The sequence below is a fragment of the Zootoca vivipara genome, chromosome 6, assembly GCF_965207765.1.
Source record: "Zootoca vivipara chromosome 6, rZooViv2.hap1.1, whole genome shotgun sequence".
Lineage (NCBI taxonomy): Eukaryota > Metazoa > Chordata > Lepidosauria > Squamata > Lacertidae > Zootoca > Zootoca vivipara.
In genome coordinates this window covers 15,339,365-15,362,606 of record NC_142589.1, presented here as the reverse complement: position 1 = coordinate 15,362,606, position 23,242 = coordinate 15,339,365, and the positions used below count along the sequence as shown (strand labels likewise).

The 23,242-nt window shown below is 47.4% G+C and overlaps 1 protein-coding gene across 4 annotated transcripts in view; it reads right to left on the bottom strand.

Moving 5' to 3' along the window:
* The window catches only part of TTLL10 (tubulin tyrosine ligase like 10), a 197,236-nt gene that overhangs the window by 109,750 nt on the left and 64,244 nt on the right, over positions 1–23,242 (bottom strand). The gene's annotated exons all lie outside the window — the stretch shown is intronic.

Sequence of the window (23,242 nt, the reverse complement as noted above, 5' to 3'; positions counted from 1 at the left end):
TCCAATATGCTCAAGATCTGTGACCGATAGCCCCAAACTCAAAATTACAGCCCCACTGAAGATGCATGAAATCAACACGATCTGGGAGTATCAGAGCTGATGGCTCTATTTGCAGCACAGTAACTGCCTGTCATCTCATTCTGGCCCAGAGACAAGTCTAGGGGAACCACGTCTCCTGCTTTACAGAAAACAACCCTGTGTTTATTGAGTCTTCTATGGCAGGAATAGGAAGCCTCAGGTATGCGGGGCGGACAACTCAGTGGTAGAGCTCAGAGGTAGAGCATCTGCTCTACATGCAGAAGCCCTCGGTGGTGGTGGTGGTGGTGGTGGTGGTGGTATCGGTATCCCACTCATCTGGCTGGGTTTCCCCAACCACTCTGGGCGGCTCACAGAGTATATAAAACATAACAAAGCATCAAACATTAAAAACTTCCCGATACTGTACAGGGCTGCCTTCAGATGTCTTTTAAAAGTTGTTTACAGTGGTACCTCGGTTTATGAACTTAATCCGTTCCTGAAGTCCATTCTTAAACCGAATCCGTTCTTAAACCAAGGTGCGCTTTCCCTAATGAGGCCTCCCGCCGCCGGTGCCCTTCCACCATTCGGTTTCCGTTTGTAGACCGAGGTAAAGTTCGCAAACCGGAACACTACTTCCGGTTTTGCGGAGTTCGTAAACCGAATCGTTCGTAAACAGGACAGGTCTTAAACCGAGGTACCACTGTAGTTCTTTAATCCCCAGCATCTCCAAGTAGGACTGAGAAAGACCCCGTCCAAAATCCTGGAGAGCCACTACCAGTCAGTGCGGACATTACTGAGCTGCAGACCAGTGGTCTCACCAGGTATAGTGTAGGTATATTCCTATGGTGATCCCATGCTAGGGCAACCCCTGTAAAAGCAGAAGGTCCCACGTTCAATCCCTGGAAATTCCAGGTAGGACTGGAAGAGATCTCTGCCTGAGACCATGGGGATGTGCTGCTGGACTAGATGCAGCAACAATCTGACTTTGTATAAACCCCCTTCCTACGTTCTATAGTTCAAATGCGGCCCTTTGGGACTCTATATCTGGCCCTTGGGTCTTTCCCCAGCTGATACACCTCCCCCCCCTCCACATCCCTTCCTCACGGGATGCTTTTCTCTGGCTGGAATGTGCCCTTGACCTCTGATCATGCCTCTTGCTTGCCTGGATGGAAGCTAGAGGGTGTGTGTGAATGTGTGCAATAACCAGCCCACAGTACAAAGGTGAGAACACGAGAAGAGCCCTGATACATCTGAACAATGGCCTATCCAACCCAGCATCCTCTTCTCCCACTGGCCAACCAGAAGGCCCAAGGGGAAGCCCTCAAGTAGGCCCTGAGCACAACAGCAACTCTCCCCTCCTGTGTGTTGCCAGAAACTGGTATTCAGAAGCGCTACTGCCTCCAGATTCACATTGTTTCTCTGCTCCCTTTTGCCTGGAGCCCCACACCGAAGCTCCTGAGTCAAAGATGGCAATCTGAGACTGACTGACGTTCCTGAGATTCAAACTTGCTACCCTGAGTCCGGGGTGGGGTGGGGGGAGAGGCTGAAGCTAGAGCTCTAGGAAGCTACGTTGCATAGCAGAGCCGGCCCGCCCTTGAGGCGTGTTGAAGCACCTGCCTCAGGCTACGGAAGCGCAAGAGGTGGCACCCTGCCCCAGCTCTTGCCAAGTTCTGTGAGAGCCGGGGTGTTCCACTGCCAGCAGAAATGGCGCATGGTGCGGCAGTGGAGGTGGTGGGGTGTGGCGCAGTGAGGGGGCAGGAGAAGGCTGCTCCTGGCAAAACGGGATGGGCCGGCTGTCTGAACGGTAAGAGAAGCAAATGATTTGGGCAGCAAAAATCTGATCAGGGCAACATGGCTGTCAGTGAAAGGTCAGAGTGGGAAACATTACTACACTCAAGGCAGGAAGTGATCATAGCATAAAGGAGTGGTTTATTTGATCTAGGGGACAGAGCTGATTCTGTGCAATGCTGTCAAAGGGGAAAGCAAAAGGAAGACACTCTGCATGTGCTCAGAGGCACTTAGCCTCTGGTGCCGGTATTTTTGCAAACACAAAATGATGGGCTCAGGGGCAGCATGAACTTTTGCTTCATCTGGGAGGCTGGGGTTCAAATCATCTGGGTGACCTCGGGCCAGTCACTGCATCTCAACCTAATCTACCTCTTCCCGTCTGTCTTGGGAAAGCAGGGTCCTGACTGACTCCAGCTTCAAAGGCTTAGGCTGAAGAGACCAGAGACCCATCTTGACTGTGCGTCCTGGAAGACCTCCTCCCTGCCTTGCAGGCCTTTCCCCCCTGGCCTGAGAGGGCGGGGCCCAGACAGACTCCAACTACAAAAGCTGACACTGCTGAACAGACTCTTGGGCTGGAGTATTATTTAGAGCGTTTTGGTAGGGTTGCCATATGTCAGGAAAAACTTGGACATGTCCTCTTTTGGGGGGTCAACATGCCCATCCGGGTGGATTTTTACATTTTAAAGGAAATGTCTGGGGGTTTGGGGGGGGGCTGGCAGCGTCTTGGGCTGTCCTCTTTTTTTCGCTCTTCAAGATGTGGTGACCCTCTTGTAGGTGATTGTTGCTGCGGGTTTTTTGTATCTTTAGTTTAGATTTTGTTGCGATTTACATGGCAATTACTCCATCTGGTTTTGCATTTTTAAATGTTTAATTTATTGTTTAAGACGGCTTCTGTTAAGCTGTAGTATGTACAGTATTTTTCCATGTTCTAAACCGCCTTGAGCATGGTTTGAACTGTAGAGAGGCGACATGCAAATAGAATTATGTATGTTTGTTTGTTTGTATGTATCTCAAAGGGTTTCTTTGAGGATAAGACATACAGGGGGAGCACCCAGTGACTGTCTTGGAGGAAAGGCAGCTCACTGATGTAAGGATCAATAAATATTTGCCAGTATTTGGCCAGAAGGAATTGTTTTCAAGTGTTACCCCTACTGTTGCTTGAAGGGGGTGATTTGACCCCAGAAAAGTCCACTGTTTGCATGTACATATCAGAAGAAAGACTCGTTTGACAGCCATTTCTTGTTCAGGAGCAATGGGGAAGACGATACCAGCAGAGACACCCCCTGGGGGAATTGATGTTCTCATCTCAGGCTGGGAAGGGGAAGGGGGAGGCATTTGCTGCGAGCCCAATTAAAAGACCTCCTCTGAGGCACTGTCTCCGCAGCAGGTGATCCGACTCCAAAACAACAATAAGTAAAAAGCAAACAAAAAACCCCCCCCAGAAATATGCCCTTGGTGGCATGTCGGCAAGAACAAGGAAGGTGGGGGAGAAACAGCTCAGCATCCCAATACCCAACCACCCATCAGCCAAATATATCCACTGACAACTAGGATTTTGATGGACAGGTGTAATCAAGTTTTTTTGGGGGGGGACACACAGTACACCTGAGCTTTCTGTTGCTGCCTCAAACAGATGCGGTATTTTCTGTACGGAAGCAGCTGCAAGCTACTTCTGAAAAAAAGAAAGAGGGCATCATTTGCAGAGGACTGCGGGAGATCTGTAGTCCCTCTTGCATTTTCAGATCGCGTGAGGTTTCATTGCAAAGGGCTCAGTGGCTCAGTGGCAGAGCGGAAGGTTCCCCAGGGGGCCATCCCTGCCATCACCAATTAAAACAAATACTAGAGAGGCAGATTTGTTTTCCATTGCTCTGAAAAAGCAGGATCTGGACCAGTGGGGTTCAACTGTTTCGGAAGATTTTTTTCCCCGAAGGTATTGTGCGGTTTGACAGTAGGACGCATTGGCTCAGAAAGGTGGTGGATTCACCTGTTTGCAAGAGGGTTTTTAACAGGGGCTGACGCGTGGTCACCTATCAGGGATCCCTGTGGCAGTGAATTTCCTGCATCGGCAGGGGATTACACTAGATTACCTCAGGCAACGGAGCCTGGAAAAGCCCTTGGCTGAGATTTTGGATCAGAGTCACTCTCAAATAGCATAGCCAGAGTTGGGCTCAAGTTTGGTGGGGGGAAATGTGTTTTGCATGCAAGAGGTTTCAGGCTTGAGTGCTCTTGCCCTGATTGAGCTATAATGGGCTAAAGATCCAATTCTATATAAGGCAGCCTCAAATGTTCCCAGGAGAGAATCCTCAACACAAACGGTTTAGAGGCATGACACAGTAGCAGAGTGCTACATCCTTTGCCCTTTGCCTCCTCGTTGATTTGCTCCCTGATAGTTTACCCGGGTGTTGTACATGATTACATCATACTGTTTGGCAGCTGTACCAAAGAGGTAAATGCTATGTTTATCCAGGGCTGAAGTGGAAAAAAATAAAGCTAACTTTTTCATTTAAAAGAAGGCACATCATGACATCACCCTACCAGTTAACAAGACAAAAACATCATCCCATTCACAAGTGATCCCTGACTGGGTGGGCTCACTGATGGCAACTAATTCAAGAAGGATAAAGAAGCAGGAGGAAGAGTCCTGAGAGCCAAACACTTGCACAGAATGTGCTTTATAGGAAGAATTCCTGCCTTGCTGGTATCAGCTCAATACAGTACAAGACTCAAATATTCAGTGCAGTCCTAATTATCATGATGTTCGATTTCATAGACAAAGATGCCCACGGAGGTGAACGTCAAGAAGGTGTGAAAAAAGAGGTTGATGAATACTATTAAGTTGCCCAAAATGATTAAATTGTTAGGGGCAACAACTGCAAACTCTTCCATACCCAAAAGGCACTTACAAAGTGTTTTAAGGCAATACCCGTGTTAGTTTTGCAATGCACAAACCAATTGTAAAGATAATGTTCCGTGTCAGTTTTCCACATGTTCACACATACAGTTCTTATTTAAGATATACATTTAGTATGTGGCTTGAAATATGCATCTTTTAATTCTTTTACGTTTATTTCCCCCTAAACAGTGCATTTATTTGGAACAAAACCTGCATTGCAAAACTGGGTAAAAGTCCACACTCCAATTTCTATATGCATCCAAGAACTGTGAATTAAGTTGGTTTGTTTTAAAAGTCTAAGCAAACCAAATTCTCCCCCATTCTCAATTCCTGGTGTCCACGTGGGAAAAGGGATGGAAGACAGATTTGATTTGGTTTGCATTTAAAGGTGACTCTACCAAACCAGCGCTTTCCGAAACAATACGCCAACTGAAACACAGCCATCCTTCAAAATTCACACCTATCCAAATTTTGCGATGCAGTTCCCCAACCAACATCATTCATAAAAATGCATTATTACTGAAAATAACAATAACAATACAAAAATAGATTGCATTACAAGAAAGTGCTTGCAAAAATGTGTATACTGGTCAAAACTGCAAACAAAAATAGTGTTTGTTAGGAGAAATTTGCACTATTTGCATGAATTGTATGAGGAATTTTTAAATTCACGAATTGCTTCATAAATGTGGAGAGGTCAGCACACCTTATCTGGTGGGTTGTGTTGCAGCCGGACCACAGGCCCTGTGAGGGGGCCGGGGACTTGACTGACCGCCTGCGTGTGATTGGCTTGAGCCGACAGGTCTTGGGTGGGCTTTCTCTGGGGAGTGGGCCCGGGCCGGCCAATCAGTGCTGCCTAGGCCCGCTGCCATGGGGATAAATTGCAACCCAGCCTGGCAGTCCCTTCCTCTGACCTTCTCTCACCGGATCATCTTCATTTATTAAATTTGTGTACCGCCCTTCATCCACAGATCTCAGGGTGGTTCCCATAATAACATACATATTGGGTATCCAAAGCTAGTTCTAATCCAAGTATAACCATTGCCATTAAATCTATTAGTTTCAGTGGGTCTGTTTGTTGTTGTTTAGTCGTTTAGTCGTGTCCGACTCTTCGTGACCCCATGGACCAGAGCACGCCAGGCACTCCTGTCTTGCACTGCCTCCCACAGTTTGGTCAAACTCATGTTCGTAGCTTCGAGAACACTGTCCAACCATCTCGTCCTCTGTCGTCCCCTTCTCCTAGTGCCCACCATCTTTCCCAACATCAGGGTCTTTTCCAGGGAGTCTTCTCTTCTCATGAGGTGGCCAGAGTATTGGAGCCTCAGCTTCACGATCTGTCCTTCCAGTGAGCACTCAGGGCTGATTTCCTTCAGTGGGTCTACTCTTGGTCTATTTAGCTATATATAAGATTTATCTACACATAGTTAAATAAATTACATAGATATAGAAGCAAATGATAGGGAGGTGGAAATATATATATTATATATATATTCCTTATGAGTGAAACTGGGCCACATTTTATTCCTTTATCTTAACCATTCCTTAACTAAAACAGGTAGCAGATAAAACTGCTACATGGCTGGAATTCTGCAGGCTCATAGTTGCTGACCCTTGTCTGATTCAAAGATAACCTTTCCTATGACTCGGAGGGTGTGTGGATGGCAGAGGGGGGAGTTATCAGAAACTGTCAAGTTACCAATGACTTTCCCGTGCTCTGCCTAGTCCTCCCCTCCTCCACCTCACCCTTGCCACCATGATTTCATCATCTCTCTTTCCTGCCTTCCATCTATAATTTGTTTTTCTGCTCACTTGTCCTCAGAGGAGCCGCATCTCCTAGGAATAAAATGTTTTCAGCTAATGCCTGTGGGGCCTCCTGCTGATTTGTTTTGCCCCCCCGCCCGGAGCATTTTGCCAGCTGGTTTCAAAGAAAACATGGAAATTCCAGCCCCCTGGTCCCCTTTTTGCCTAGGTAGTTGGATCAGTGAGTCGAAAATATTTGTGTGTGTGTGTGTGTGTGTGTGTGTGTGTGTGTGTAGCTTGGCATCCTATCCCTCCGTTGAAAGCATGGCAACCTGGACAATGAGTCACCAAGTAGGGGTTGGCGCACTTAACCTGATGGATGAAAACCCCTCTGTGATATGGTAGCCGCTGCAAAGTGAGATGACTCTTTATCTAGGCTTCCAGTAAACAGCTGGAAGATGTTTTGGCCACTGTTGATGACTGGCTAGGTGTGGCTATGATGCATCACCTCCTCAATTTGGGGGTGGGGAAAAGAGGGGGGAAGGCAGGCTTTGGTGTTCTTCCAGTGTATGCTTGAGGTGTGCGTTGCATGGATGGTTAGAAATAAATGACTTTGGAGCTAGAATGGAATTGGCAAAGGCCTGGAGCTGGTTGTCAAGAAACTCTCTCTGTGGATGAAGAGACCTCTGAGACATGCTGTTTGCTTTGTGGGGACCTGATACTGTTTTTAAGACTAATGCTGATTATCTAGGAGTGTAAATTTAAGTCTTATCTGCTGTGTGTGTGTGTGTGTAAGCAGATGTATTATTATTATTATTATTATTATTATTATTATTTTATTTATACCCTGCCTTTTCCCCACACTGGGACTCAAGGCAGTTTACACAAGCCAGATAAAATAAAGATCTCAAAGGTAATCCTTAAAACAGGGCCGGCTCTAGGGGTAGGCTGGGTGGCGTGGGGCGCCAGGGCGCTGGGTCGGCAGGGGGGCGCTGCATGGCGAAGCCGTGCGGAAATCACGCTGCGCGCTGCACCCGCCCACCAGCTGCAGGAAGAAATGGGGCGGGGGTGCCGGAGTGATCCGCGCACCACGGCGCCAGGGCGCCCGACCCGCTTAAGATGTCCCTGCCTTAAAATGTACAGAATTAAACAATACCCCCAAAAATATATTAAAATACAGGTAATAAAAACAGCACACCAATATTTCCTTAAACAAAAGGGGGGGAACCCCACCACCAGTCAGTTCCAAAAGGCCTGCCAGAATTCAACAGTCTTCAGCTGCCAGGGAAAGAACTACAAGGAGGGAGCCAGTCTAGTTTCTCTAGGAAGGGAGTTCTAGAGTCTGAGAGCCACCACCGAGAAGGCCCTCTCCCATGTCCTCCCAAGTGTACCTGGGAGGGTGTTGGGACTGAGAGAAGGGCCTTCTTCAAAGATCTCAGAGCCCAGGCAGGTTCATGTGGGAGAATATGGTCCCGTAGAGAGCCTGGACCTAAGCCGCAGCCAGCACTTTGAATTGTGCCCGGAAACTGACCGGCGAGCAGTGGAGCTGTTGTAACAAGGGAGTCGTGTGCACACACACAAACATGCTATAATACACAAGCATGCTGTGATGTGACTTTCCAGGTCGATTTCCTCACGAGGTAACATATGCTGTTGAAGCCTGTAGCTCCCTCCCCACCCCCCCAGCTCCTATTTCCTTTCACTGGGGGAAGCAGGCATTTGGCTCCTGAGCTTGGAAGACTGCCTGTTTTCATAATCCCACTGTCTTTGAAACAGAAGTGGCTGAGGCAATGGTTAACTCTTACCAGGGAATGAGAGAATATTCCCACCCACTCCACTCGTTCTTGGTGCATGATTAACTTCCCCCAATTATCTCCATCACACTGCTTGGCAGACCTAGTTAACCTTTTTTCTTTAAGATCCCGTTTCACTCAGAAGTTGCTCATTCTTGCTTAGAAAAATAAAATCCAGCCCCCCCCCCCCAACACTCGGTCATCACTGCTGTTTCTGAAATTCCACAGTGGCAGGCAGCTGAAACACTCAAGTATGTGGTGAGAGCACATTTGATCGTTTTTTGTTTCTCATTATCTTCGCTGCATCTTCTTCTGGTAGTCTGTCTCAAAGGCAGCTTCCTATAGTCCTGGGTCCGAGGGGAAGGGCCATGGCTCAGTGAAAGAACAGCTGCTCAGCATGCAGAAAGCCCCAGGTTCAAGCCTTGGCATCTGGGAAAGCTTCTTGCCTGGAAACCCTGGGGAGGCTGCTGCCAGTCAGTGTAGGCAATACTGAGCAAGATGGATAAATGAGTCTCAGTTTAAGGCAGCTTCCTGGGCTCCCACGTCCTAAGGGGAAGGGCTGTAGCACAGTGGTTGGAGCAGCTGGTTTGCATGCAGAAGGTCCCAGGTTCAATCCCTGGCAGCGGCATACGAGATCCTTCCCCCTCCATAATGACATTTTGTCATCACAACTCTATGAGGGGAGTTCGAGTTGAGAAAGAGAGAGTAACTGCCTCTAGGCTGCCCAGCAAGCTTCATGGTGGATAACATAAGGAGAGCCCTGCTGGATCAAGTCAATGGACCATTGCATCCCAGAATCCTGTCTTCAAAGTGGCCAAGCAGATGCCACCATGGGAATCCCCAGAGAGGAACCTGAGTGAGCCCAAACAGCCCTCGTGATTCCCAGCCAGTGGAATTCAGAGGTATACTGCCTCCCACAATGGAGGAAGGATTTGAATTCAGGTCCCCCTTGAGTGTCAGGGGCTGGACTGAGGAGGAATGGTGGGGACTGCCCTCCCCTTCTCCTGAACCTTCCTGAGATCAGGAGGACAGTATAGATTTAGAACAGTGGTTTGCAGAAGGGCATAGTTCAGAGGCTGCAGAAGGGAAAAGCTGGGAAATATTGGAAGAGGAACAGCAGGAAGAAGAAGCAGCAGCACCAGGGGAGAGACAGCTGACAGACTCAGTGTCCTTGGAAAGCGTTCCTGATCCCCCCCCCTCCCAGGACCAGGCGTGCATTGTGGGTAGTAGAACAGAGAGCTCAGAGGCAGGAAGCTCAGATTAATAAAGCATTTAAAAATCGGGTGGGGGGCAGATTAGCCGATGCAAGGGTGACACAGAATAGGGATGACATTGGAGGGGGGGGGGCTTTACTTGGAGCAACATCATTCTAGAGAGAGAGACCCCATTCCTTTGACTCTCGCTGTGATTGTTAAATAAACTAATTGGTAAGAACTCTTTGTTTTTCTCTGCTTCTTTGCTACCACCGTGGAAGGGATAGGATCCCCCGAAGCCTGACACTGAGCCTGTTTTCCCGTAGCGTTTTCTTTTTCTCTCCATTTTTTAAAATTAGGGCAGGATCAAAAGCAGAATCATGATACCTGCCAACCATTGCACTTTAGCCCATGGCATCCTAAGCTGTATCACTTACTATCTTGTCCCAGGGGTGGGGTGGGGCTGGAGGGTGTTTACTTCCACCAACTGAACTGGACGTTTTACTACAATCAAGTGGTGTATAAATGTTGTTAAGTGAAAATGGATAAATAGATGGACCAATCATATCACAGTAAGGTGGCTTCCTTATTATTGACTTACTGCATTTGTCTCCCGCCTTCTTTCCTTCAAGGAAATCGAGGTTTTGCAGAAGACGTAGATCATAGATCATAGAACCACAGAGTTGGAAGGGACCCTGAGGGTCATCTAGACCTACCCCAGCAATGCAGCTGTCCCATACAGGTGGCATACATAGTTCTCCTCATCTTTGCCTGATCCACACAACAACCCTGTGAGTTAGGTTAGGCTGAAAGTGATGGACTAGCCCAAGGTTGCCCAGAGAGAGCTTCACAGTCAAGAAGGGATCTGAACCCTGACCTTTAACCACTACACTGCACTGCCTTTCATGTGAGTAACCTGGATCGCATCCCCACAAAGGGAGGACATGGGGAGGGGGAAGTGGGTCTCTACCGCTCCCCCTTCCTGGCAGAATGTGGGAGCCAAGGACAAGGCAAAGAGTTTGCCATGGCAACTGTGAGCCCCAAAGGCATCTGAGCAGGAGGCAACCCAAAAGGAATCACACAAAATAATGCGATTGCATTGTTCCGTTAAGCCATGTTGCAAGCTTTAAAGTTATGTAGGTTTGTGTGTGTGTGTGTGTGTGTGTGTGTGTGTGTGTGTGTGTGTTGGTGAGTTTCTGGAAGAGGTTTTGCACATCTAGCCAGACTGTGGGTGGAGAGATAAGACAAAACAAAACACTCACAGCCAGGCTTTCAGAAGATGAGGGAAGAAATGGGGGCAGCTGAACTTAAGGTGGGTTATTTTTAAAAGAGGAAAGGGAGGAGGATGAGAAAAGGAAGAAGAAATGAAATACATGGGCAGGTGAATTCTCTACCATGCAAAAGTGGAGTCAAGGTAAGGCACATTAGAAGAGCCTGCTGGATCAGGCCAAAGGCTTATCCAGCTCCAAAATGTCTTCAGGGGTTCACTCCCTGTCCCCCAGTTTCATTCAAACAATTCTTCAAATTGGGCTGAAATGTGATGACATTTGGCCCAGCTCTGACCTTGTGGTGTTTCAGAGCAGCTCAGCAGAAATCTGCTTTGCATGCAGGAGGTCCTAGATTCCATCGCTGGCATATCCAGGTAGAGGTGGAAATGTCTCTTGATCTGAAATCGTGGAGAGTTGCTGCCAGTCAGTGTGGACAATATTGAGCTAGATGGACCATGCTCCTATGAGAGGCAGCAGCATCACACCTTTTAATATCTCAGGTGGTGCACCCACTTAAGAAAACTGAACAACACCTGCTAATGGATGACAACTCACCCACTTTTTGTCCCAACACATGTGCAGATGGATATTCTCCTGAACAACAGGTCCTGTTATTGCATTATTTTTACCCTTGTGTGAGTTACTCCCTCAATGAATGTCACCTCTCAACCCTGTCTCTTTTTACCCGTTGGATATGTAAGCAGCAAGAGAGAGAGAGAGAGAGAGAGAGAGAGAGAGAGAGAGAGAGAGAGAGGCATAGACTGCCAAGCAAAGGGTTAACACACTCCAGGGATCTTTTTCCAAGTCCAGCCTCTAAGCTGGTAGTGGATCCGGTTCCAGAGCTTACTTAGGTTCCTGTTCAAGCCTGGGTTGAACAGGAAAAACCTGTAAGCTGGTTGCTTTTGGAATCCTTGATTTTTTTGTGGGGGGGGAGGGGAGGGCTCGCTCAGGTAACCCAGCACATCAAGTTTCTGCTTTGCTTCCCAAAGCCTCTAAACGAGGAAAGAGAAAGCTCAGATTTCCAGGCAAGGAAGAAAAAGGAAATATCTCCAGCGTTTGCTCACTGCATTGCTGCGTTGGCATGAAGTTGTTTCGGTGCTGCCGTTAATTGAACAAAGCAGTTTAAGTGGGATGGTTTGGGAGTTTCATCTCTTTCTGAAACTGCCAAACTTCTGCCCAACTTTTTTGGCACATTGTCTGGGATCAATTGCAGTTCTGTCTGACGATTCCAAAGATCTGAACATTTCCAAAGGAGGGCCTGCTTTCTTTCCAACAGATATTGTTGCCTGGTACAGAGTGGCCTCTTTTCTTCCAGTATCAGCCTACTGTTTGAACAAGATGATTCACATAAATGGGTACCAATCCAAGGCAAATAGAAGGCGGTGGCTTTCTACGGCTTGTTAACTCCTTAATCGGCCATGCTAGGACGCACAGATTGGTAATTTCCCCTCTTCCCATTAGAGTTAAGAGAGGAAATATGGAGGCCATATCCAGCCCCACAAAAGCCTTTTCATCTGGACTCCAGAAGAGCTTCTGATCACAAGAGCATGAGCATTATCATGCACTTCATCCACTTCTAAGCTGAGCAACATTGGCAAAGGGCTCTTTTCTCTCCTGAAGTCTGAACAGCAAGGGAGGCCTTGGCAGAGCCCCTTGCCCCATTATGAATCTTGGTTGCTTTCTTCCAGGCTGAGATGGACAAAGGGCTCTTTTAAGTCATCTCCCCCCCCCCCCCTGCCATGTAGATGTCGAGTGAGGCTCTGGCAGAGTCCCTTTTTCAACTGGTTCCAAGCAAAGGACTCTTTAACCCTTTTTCTCCTGTGATATGAATGTCAAAATATTGGGGGGGGGGGCTCCACTATCTTATTAAGCGTTTTGCTCCCACAAGCACACCAAAATTCAACGGACATGAAAGTAAGGCTAGGCAAATCTCTCAATTCCACTTCCTCTCAGTTTCTGGTCTTTCTAACCTTCTAATATATGAAGTTCAGATTTTCATATTTGCACATCAGTTGGGGGGCGAGGATCTCAAGACCTAATGAATGAGAGGTTTCATAAACACAGATGGATACAGGAGAAGGTTATCTTTGTTTTCAGAATGTTTACTGAAATGTACAATACTGTCTGTACGATGACTTCCTACGTGCGACAGAACCAATCAGTTGCTGTCAGTTGCATTGTTGTTGGTTATTGTCAGTGTTATGAAAACAAATTTGCCCTAAAATGGTGGTGAAGTTTCATGATTACCCCCCCCCCAAAAAAAGAAAATCACAAATGTGAATTTAAGGTTGAAAAAATGATAAATCCAGAGAAACCAGAAACAAACCATTCACCCATTCTAATGCCCTATATGTTTGCATGCCCATTTGTCTGCCCAACTTTCTGCTCTGGGATCCCTTTGTCATGGCAGGCAGAGGAAGCTAACACCTGAAAACTGAAGGAGGGAAGGGCATCTAAAAGAAGATGCTTAGAGAACTTGCAACCAGTGCCCCCTTCCCCCAAGGAAAAGCACAGGGGACTAGCACTGCTTTCCCTTGAGACATTTCCCTCTTGTGACATCAGCAGCTAATTCTCCAATCCCCACCCTCCTCTCAGATCTATTTGCATGCCGAGCAGCAGAGCACTGTCTTGTACCGAGGACAAGGGTCAAAGGCTGCTCTTGCAGTAAAAGGTCTGGATGCAAAGAGTGGGGAATGAATGCAACCGTACAGAGAATGAGAAAAGAAAAAAGAAGCCAGTCTTGTTTGGAGACTCCTACTGCATGGAGTTCCACAGTTCTCTCCCCCTGTGGTGTCGTGGGTTAGGTTGTTGTTGTTGTTTTAAGCCTGGGCATAAGCATCCTAACTAGAGAAAGTTGCAGAAGAGGACACTTGTTTCTTTTTGCCTGTGACCCATATTCTATTTCCGCCACTCCAAAACCACACTTCCCAAGCGGCTTTTTTTTACCCGCTAGCGGCCCACAGTCACTGTCGCCCCTTCACTAGTCGGAAGGGGAGCAGCTTGGGAGGGGCAATTTTGAGCTGCAAAATGACCCGAGTGGAAAGGGTTTCGTAGCCTCTCCCTGCCTAATGCAGCCTGCTGCCCTAGGGCTGCTTTAGGTGAAAGGGGGAACGGAGGGAGGGAGGGGGGACAAGGGAATGAATCACACAACTCTGTGCAAAGTCAGGCTTCGGGCTGCATGACAGGGCAGGAAAGAGAAGCAGATTCTTCTGAGTTTGCGCAGTAGGGGGAGAACATGCCCAAACCCACCAGTAAAAAACTCTTCACAAGCTGCTTTATACCAAAGCAGACTAGTGATCCATCAAGCCCACTACTGCCCACTCAGACTGGCAGCAGCTTCCCAGGGTTTAGGGAGAGAAGGGTCTTTCCCCATTGCCTGATGCCAGACCCGTATAACTAGAGGTGCCAGGGACTGAACATGCACCATTGGAAGAGAGCCTTATGCCGAGGCAGATTATTGGTCCATCTGGGTCGGTATTGTCCTCTCTGAAAGGCAGCGACGGTCCAGGGTTCCAGGTAGGGGACATTCCCAGTCCTACTTAGGGATGTCAGGGATTGAACCTTTGACCTTCTGCATTCAAAGCAGATGTTCTGTCACTGAGCTATGGCTCTTCTTCACAGTTCCACCACTGAGCTGTGGCCTTTCACAGAGTTCACTTCCCCAATGTATCTGGGGGGTATATTGTCAGGTTAAAATAATGCCCTTCACTGGGGCAGGGACTGAAAAACAACAGGGGGAAATCCTAAGATGATGACCAAAGTGTCTCAGGAGGCAATGGGTAATGTGTGACCTCCTCCAGCAGTTCAATCTCCTCTGCATCCAAATTCTTCTGCCCACAAATCTTTACATTTTACAGCATGAGCTTTCAGATCCACCGGCTTTAGTATCAGCTGTTGTGAAGCTGTTGTTGAAATATTATAACTCTGAAACCTAGGATGGGGTGGAGAACACAGACAAATTCATAGAGGCCCCCCATGAATGACTTTTAGCTACATGGAAACTTCACTTTCAGGGCCAGTATACCTCTATGTCACAAAGGGTGGGAGCGAATGACAGGGGAGACCCTTTTGCCTTCATGCACTGTTCCCTATAAATTACTGGATTGGATGGGCATGATCCAGGAAGGGGTTAAAAAAAAGCCCCACAGAAACATCAGGTTCCATTCTGCTCCTGGATTTCATAACCAAAACCAATACTTTGAATACAGTTGGTTTGAATCACTGCACTCTCTTCTTCCTTCTCTGATTTCCATTGCAAATTATGACATATGTTTCCTCCACCACCACCACCCCAAAAAATCTGTATATTTCCAAGCTGTCCTTTTCGTTCCGGTGGACTTCTCACCTTCTGAGCCAGCATTGCTGTGCCAGGAACTTTTAGATTGGTAGGGGATCTTGAACAGGGCCAACTCTGTGGTGGCTCCAGTGCTCTGCACTTCAGCAGATACAGTGGAAGGATCCAGTCTTGCATTCTAGAGAATCCTGGGGTTGTCGGGTGGGGGGCATGGCTGAAAAACAGTCTTCTGCTATCATGTAGAGGTAGGCGTGGCTGGGCACATGCCAAGGCCCACCCTCCCTGCAGGGGTCCCAGTCAACTCCTGGCCTTGCCACCATGGCCACTGATCCTGCTTATTGCTGAGGCTGCCTGTTCAACTGCCTTAACTGAGGATAATATCTTCTCTCCCACTCCCATAATACTAGAAATCAGGAGGAATGTGGTGAAGCTGAATTTTGGAAGATTCAGGACAGGCAAAAATGAAATGAATAAACAAGCCTGCGAGAATTACTGGATTTCCTCATCCTCTCCACAGTCCCCCTTCCCAATTCCCCAACTGCTTAGATTTCTATAAAAGGCATCTGAAGGAAGACAGCATCTGTGGTGCTGTGCGCATTCCAAACAAATGCAAAATTGGTCTCCAACTGAGATGTCAAACTGGATGGAGCACTTTGCTGGCTTGAGTGAGATGCTGAAAGGAGATCAGGAGGTGTCGTTAGAAAGGCAGGGGAGTCTTCAGGTCATTGCAATAACTGGCTCCTTGTGTATGCTGGTATTTTGCTTGTGGCTTCCCCAGATGCTTTTGAAGGAGGAAAGGGGAAGCAGTCTCTGCTCCCCTGCTCTCCCTTGTGCAATTCCACCATCAAGGAGGCTGCCAAGCAGGAGTGGTGAGGGGTGTGGCCTGGCAGAGGGGGGGGGTGGCCTGGGGAAAGTCCAAAGGGCCAATCTGAGAGACTTGGAGGGCCACATTCATCTTCCAGGCCTAAAGTTCCTCACTCCTGACTGAATGGCCCATCATCTTCCCTGACAGGTAAACTCCCATTATCCAATTGCCCTTTAACCAATTCGTTAGGGTGGAGACAAGAAGGGAGCCCTTGCCTTTTGCTGATAGGACAGAGTGTGTCAGCTGATACACCAAGACTCCACCCATAAAAGCTTCCAGGATCAGGCTTGTGGAGCTAGAGCAGGCACCCCCAAACTGCGGCCCTCCAGATGTTTTGGCCTACAACTCCCATGATCCCATGTATCTTTTGAGAATTTTAAGGAAAAACCATCTTCCACAAAAGCTGCTGCTTGCCTTCTATCACTGTGCCATACAGAGCGTGCTCACGTACGGTTTATGTGTGTGGTACGGAAGCTGTAATTCCCAGGACAGAGCAGGGCTGTGTAGAATTATTAAAACAGCAGAGAGCATTATTGGTTGCTCACTCACCACCTTAGAACAAATTTACACCACCAGGTGCCATAGAAAAGCACTAGATATATCAAGAGATCCAACGCACCCTGGTCACCATTTCTTTCAGCTCCTGCCATCGGGACGGAGATATAGAACAATGCAGGCAAGAACGAGCCGTCTCAGGAACAGTTTCTTCTCTAGAGCAATTTTGGCCTTAAATGGAAAGCCTGGACTTTGAAGTCATCTTATTTTACTTGTTATTTTGTATTATATTTACTGTTTTTTAATTAGGTTTTTATAATTTTGGATTATGCGGAATGCTTTATCGGAGTGGATGTAGCAACCGAGTAATTTCGTTGTTCCCACAAGGGGACAATGACAATAAAGATATCTTATCTTATCTTATCCCTAGCTAACTGGACCAGTAGTCAGGAATGATGGGAATTGTAGTCCAAAACATCTGGAGGGCCGAAGTTTGGGGATGCCTGAGCTAGAGAGTGGCGGCTGATGCCCATTGGGACTGGTAGGGCGGAAGACAGGGAGACCAACAGTAGGTGGCGCCACAGATAATGACAGAAGGAAGCTGTCACCCAGCGCCACCTCCTAGGCTAGTTGTAAGAAAGGCAGGTGGGGACAAGCTGAGGGCAGAATGAGGTTGCTGGGGCACTGCCCCATTTGCCCTAATGGACCAGCCTCCACAGGAGCTTGACATCTGGCATTCAACAGATTTCTGGCCTTCTCCTGGCTTCCCAACTCTGCTTTTCGGCCCCGCCTGGCCCTTGACTGCACAGGAGTCGGCTCTGGCACCATCTGGTATTAGCTAAGCCTGACTTGTGTAAACTCCTAGCTCCCGAAAAGAATCACAAGCCTCTCCCTTTCCAGGAACTCTCTGGAATTCATCCTCCAGGGTACGAGGGATGGTAGAAATTTTAGATCCCGCAAACAGATTGCTCTGTTTGTTTTTTATAGGTGTGTCCACGGAGAGAGGAGAGAGAACGACCAAAGCTGTGTAATGACTGGGCTGCTGAGAGGCTTGTAAAGAGTACAGATAAAAGAGAGAGAGAGAGAGAGAGAGAGAGAGAGAGAGAGAGAGAGAGAGAGAGAGAGAGAGAGAGAGAGAGAGAGATCTGTATAAATGGATGGATGGATGGATGGATGGATGGATAGAGTTGCTCAGCCATGGGGAGAAATCACATGATGATGATTTCATTTATTAATTTTTCTTAACTGCCCTTCACCGTGAGGTCCCAGAGCATGTTGCAAGAATTTAATGATACGATGCTAAAATAGGTTCCTAGATGCCAATGTTCTCAACCAGCCCACTCTCCTGGCTGTTTCATAGCAGCTAGGTCAGGAGATGCTAGCAACACACATCATGTACAGTGGTACCTCTGGTTAAGAACTTAATTCGTTCCGGAGGTCCGTTCTTAACCTGAGGTACTATTTCCGCCGCATGATTACTGTTCTCACCCTGAGGTAAAGTTCTTAACCCGAGGTACTATTTCCAGCAGGGCCATCTTAAGCACCTTTGGCGCCCTGGTGCAACGGATCCCTCCGCCGCCCCGTTTTCCAGCGCGACGGGCGGGCGCAGCGCGGTCGCCGATGGCGCTGCTGCGCGGCGGGCGGGCAGGCGCGGCTGCGTGGCGCCCCCCCTGGCGGGCAGGCGCCATGAAGCATGACGCCACCCAGCCTGGCCATAGAGCCGGCCCTGATTTCCAGGGTAGCGGAGTCTGTAACCTGAAGCATCTGTAACCCTAGGTACCACTGTATCTGCTTGCTGAGAATAGATCCTGCTGCTACATTTCTGAGCTGCTCCCAGAGAGATGCCTCCCAGAACCACCATTTGCCTGGGGAGTTTGTAGCCAGGGCTGCTGCAGTGCTGCAACAAACAGCCGTGCAAGCCTTTGGGAGGCAGAGCCACGAGAGGACATCAGAGGAGGGAGGGAAGGAAAGAGGGACAGAGGCCTGTGTTGCCCACGACACCCCTGACCATCGTTCGAGGCACCCCAGGGTGCCACGGCACACTGGTTGAAAACCGCTGGCTTAAGGCATACAAGCAAGTTCAATTGGCAACCTCAGCAGTGGGAGAAACCTTCCCTGTGGAATATCTGTGCTCTTAAAAGCACAAGAGCAGGAGGGGTATAGAATTGTGACTTCTGCTGGCCACAGCTGGGGACTCTCTAAGCGGGGTGTCACAAAATCTAATTTGCTCTGCAGCAAACGGAGATCAGGAGACTTGAGCAGCCTCAAAGGGATGCCTGGCGGTGGAAGAAAGCAAATGCATTAATTGGGGGGGGGGGTAGAATTCTCCCAAGTGATAAGATAACCAGTCTGAGTTCCGCTGATGAACCACACGATGTGCCAGAAAAAGAGAGGAAATTTTTTTAAAACATATGCTTTGAAGCATGTTGTAAATCCTCCAGTCTAATCTAAGCAGCAGGTCAGATCAGAGGTGTGGGTTGGGGGCCTTTTTTAACAGATCTTCATTGGACAGGTGCCAAGCATTAGATAGTTTCCGTGCCAGGCTGATGTGGGCAAAGGTTTTCTTCTCTGTCCTCCTGTCAGGAGGAAATAAGAGTCCATCCTGCCCTAACAGCGAAGGGCTGAGCCCCCAGTTTGATTCACATCTTAATGCAAACCTATGAACTTCACACTCGCTGAAAAAATGCACAAACCGAAACACAGCTATGCCTCAAAATACACTCCAGCTGGAAATATGTGTAGAAAATGCCTATATTAAAGGCAAGTGTGCTTAAAACTACTGTAAGACACAAGGATGCATTGCACTAGGCAAAAATGGTTGCAAAAATAAATGCGTGTAATGGTAGAAAAGCACACAAAAATGCTGGCAGTGTTTTGGGATTAAATGTTTTTTAATCACAAACTGAGGGAGAAACATTGAGCACTGGACCTAAAAGTGGGAAAATGTCAGCATGGCACCAGGAGTTTGCAGATTTTTTAAAAAGCACTTATTCGTGTGGTGCGTGGTTAAAGGATGGAAGTCTCTTCTGCAACAGATCCTCCAAGTGTCCGTATTTTCCAGGGACAGTTCCGGATTTACAGAAGCTCTCCCGGCTTCTAGTTTGATCCCGGAATGTCCCACTTTCCCTCAGGACGTCCCTTATTTTCATAAGAGAAATGTTGAAGGATATGGTGTTCTGTGACCCCCAAACCAAGGAGGTACAACCTTTAGAAGTCATCTGAAGGCAGCCCTGTATAGGGAAGTTTTTTAAATGTTTGATCTTTTATTATGTTTTTATATATGTTGGATGCCACCCAGAGTGGCTGGGGCAACCTAGTCAGATGGGCGGGGTGTTGTTCTTGTTGTTGTTGTTGTTGAATAGGGTGTCCCTATTTTCACTGGAGAAATGTTGGAGGGTATGCTGCAGGAGGAAAAGTGGATTTAAAAGAGAATTAAACAAATTCATGGATCACGTTCACATACCCGAGGTATGACTGTATGTTATTATGATCCCTATTAGTTGCAAGACTTTGGAAGTGAGCTATGAATTTGTTCGGGCCCTGGGTGAGAGCCAGGAGGCTGGAAGTGGAGGTGTGTTAGAAGAAAGAATGAATAATGGTCTATATTTATTCATAATTTCTATTGATGTAACATTTGCATTCATAACCTCATGCCTATTTGTTTTATATATATATATATATATATATATATATATATATATATATATATATATATATATATTGAATTTTTATAACCTTGCGCCTATTTGTAACGTTGAGGCTGTCGCTGCTTTAGTTTTCTGTACACTACTGAAGAGATATTTTTATACGTTAAGCAATATGCAGATGGTCTAAATAAAGACATGCATAAATAAATGTACAAGGGGGAAACTGGGAGAAACAGAAATCGACACATCTCTGCCTCCCTATTCTCACTCCAGTCATAGTCACATTGCCTCAGTGGTCCTTACTCCTTAGTCAGATTCTGTCAAGTCTTTCACATGCCACCTGCAGTGATGGGCCTGCTCCAGCCCTTTCCCCTTTTGACTCATGCATCTTTTAGATTGCAAGAAGCCTGCCGGCAGGGACTGTCTTGCTTGTTCTTTGCTTTTATTGATTTTATGTAAGCTATTCTGGAAGCTCTTTTTGGAGGAGCAGCGGGAAGGGGGTGCGGGGGAGAGATGCTACTGTATTTAATTTTGTCGTTTTCATTGTGTGCTTTTATGTTTGGATATTGATTTTGTAAACCGCTTTGCAGCTTATCACTGATACAGAGGCAAGAAGATATATACCTCGTGCTTCAAAGGAAGCTCTAAGCAGGTTGCAACGATAAAAAAAAATATCACAAATAAATGCTAGAAAGACTTTGCATTTTAAAGCGGTGCCAAACAGTTAGATTATTTGCAGCACTATCTATCATATGCCCATTCAGAAGGGAGTCAATTTCCATGGGGCTTACTCTAGCTAAATGTCTACAGCATTACTGCATGGCAGCACAATCCTAATCGTGTCTACTCATAAGCTAACCCTATTGAATTCAGCAGGTTGCAGAACGTTATTCCAACTCAGGGTAGACCCATTGAGCTGTATCCAATTAAGGCCTACTCCGAAGAGTCGTATTCAAATTAACAGGTCTGAACTAGTCATGTCCATTGGACAAACACTGCAATTCACAGACATAACTAAGTGAGGTCAACTATGAATTGGAATTAGCTGGGTATAGCCCATAGAGGCTTACTCCCAGGTAAGGCTCCAAGGCTATAACCCTGGGAGAAAGCTCCATAGGACTCAATGGGTCTTATTTCTGAGCAGTTATACAGTTGTTCCTCAGGACTCTAACATAATCTGTTCCTGAAGTCTGTTCAACTTACAAAACGTTTGGAAACCAAGGCGCGGCTTCCGACTGGCTGCAGGAAGCTCCTGCAGCCAATCGGAAGCCAGAGAACCTGTGTTGGACATTCGGGTTCCAAACAATGTTGGCAAACCGGAACACTCACTTCCGGGTTTGTGGCATTCAGGAGCCAAAATGTTTGACTCGCAAGGTGTTCAACTTCCAAGGTACGACCATATACAGTGGTACCTTGGGTTACAAACATAATTTGTTCCGGAGGTCCGTTCTTAACCCAAAACCGTTCTTAACCTGAGGCACGCTTTCGCTAATGGGCCCCCCCGCTGCTGCCGTACTACCGGCGCACAATTTTCGTTCTCATCCTGGGGCAAAGTTCTCAACCCAAGGTACTACTTCCGGGTTAGCAGAGTCTGTAACCCAAAGTGTTTGTAACCTAAAGCATTTGTAACCTGGGGTACCACTGTACCAGGAGTGCACTGTTGAACACTGAAAGTATTTAGATTTTTTTAATAAAGAGGATGGTTATTATAAATTAATAATTACATAACGGTCTTCAGTCAAGCGAGCGATAGAAATATCCGTACGCATGCACACGGGTTCAAAGAGAAGAAGAGCCTGGAAGAAAGCGAAGACAATTACAAAGTGATGCAAGAACGCTCAGCGAGATTAAGAGAGACGTGTGTGTCACATTACTATTCACAGCACACACAGAAACAAGATCGAACACAAAAGAAGACAAGATCCAGTCGGGCTAAGGTGTGTCTTTGACTCTCCAAGATGATAAATTGGCAAAACAAGATGGATGTTGTAGATCCAACACCTTAGTAGGACAATGACTTTCTGTAGCCAACAAGGCACTCCCAGTCCCTGTTGAGCCCAAGTCTGATGGCATCAAATCTGCAAAGGAGTTCTTTCCAACTCTACAGCTTCAGGGCGGAGTCTCCCTTTCTGTTGACGCAGGGCAAGTTTTGAAGCTGTAACAGAATGTCCAAGAAGACTGACTACAGTTTTCCATGATACTTTTTGGGGGGGGGGGGTATTTATGCTTCACTGTAATTGTACTTATTTATTTATAAAGATATTTATATACTGCTATTTCATGGGGGGGGGGGGAATATGTCAAAGTGGTTTACAACAGTACATAAAGCCATACCATAAATATATAGAAAAGAAGTTAAAATGAGACATCGATAAACTATTGCGGAAATACGTATTCTTAACTGCCTGTCTGGGCCTGGAGGAACAGGAAATGTTTTCAGCAGGCAATTAAAAGTTGTTGTACACCAAGTTGATGTTTTATGTGAGATGGCAACATTATAAATCCTTTGATTAAATAAAAAAACTAAAACTTAAGCCCAGGGGCGTAGCCAGGATCAAAACTAGGGGGGGGCAAGCCATGGTCGTTCAGGGGCGGGGCCCCGAAGTGGCAACGTGGGCGGGGCTACAGGGCCAGCTGGCCTGATGATATCGTGGCGGCGGCAGCGGCCACCTTGTGCTTCTGGGGCTGGCAGCATCGGCAGCTACCCTGCTTGGCTGGAGAGGACGGGAGGGTCGGGCAGGCGAGAGGGGGTGACAGGGCGGGCGAGGGCGAGGCAAGGCACGGCCGCAGACACGACGGCTCCAAGGCGTTGCTGCATATCAGCATAATATTTCAACCATGTTGTGGGTTCAAGCCCCACCTTAGGAAAAAATTCCTGCATTGCAGGGGGTTGGACTAGATGACCGTTGTGGTCCCTTCCGACTACAATTCTATGATTCTATTGATATATAGCCATAGCATATGCATCATTCTGCTTTCTTGAATTGTCCTACTCCTAGGCATAGCAGCCAACTCCTAGAGGCCTAGGTGCATCTCTCCCCCGTTCCGGGTCGCAGTTTGTAACCCGCAAAGTTCGTAACCCGAAAAGGGCCCGAACCGCCGCTTTACGCACGCGCAAAGCGCTATTTCCGCTATTTTTGCGCTTTGCGCATGCGCAAAGGCATGCGGCACTTCTGCGCACACGCGCACGGCGGAAATACTTCCGGGTTTGCGAAGTTCGTAACCCGGGTTGTTCGTAACCCGAGGTG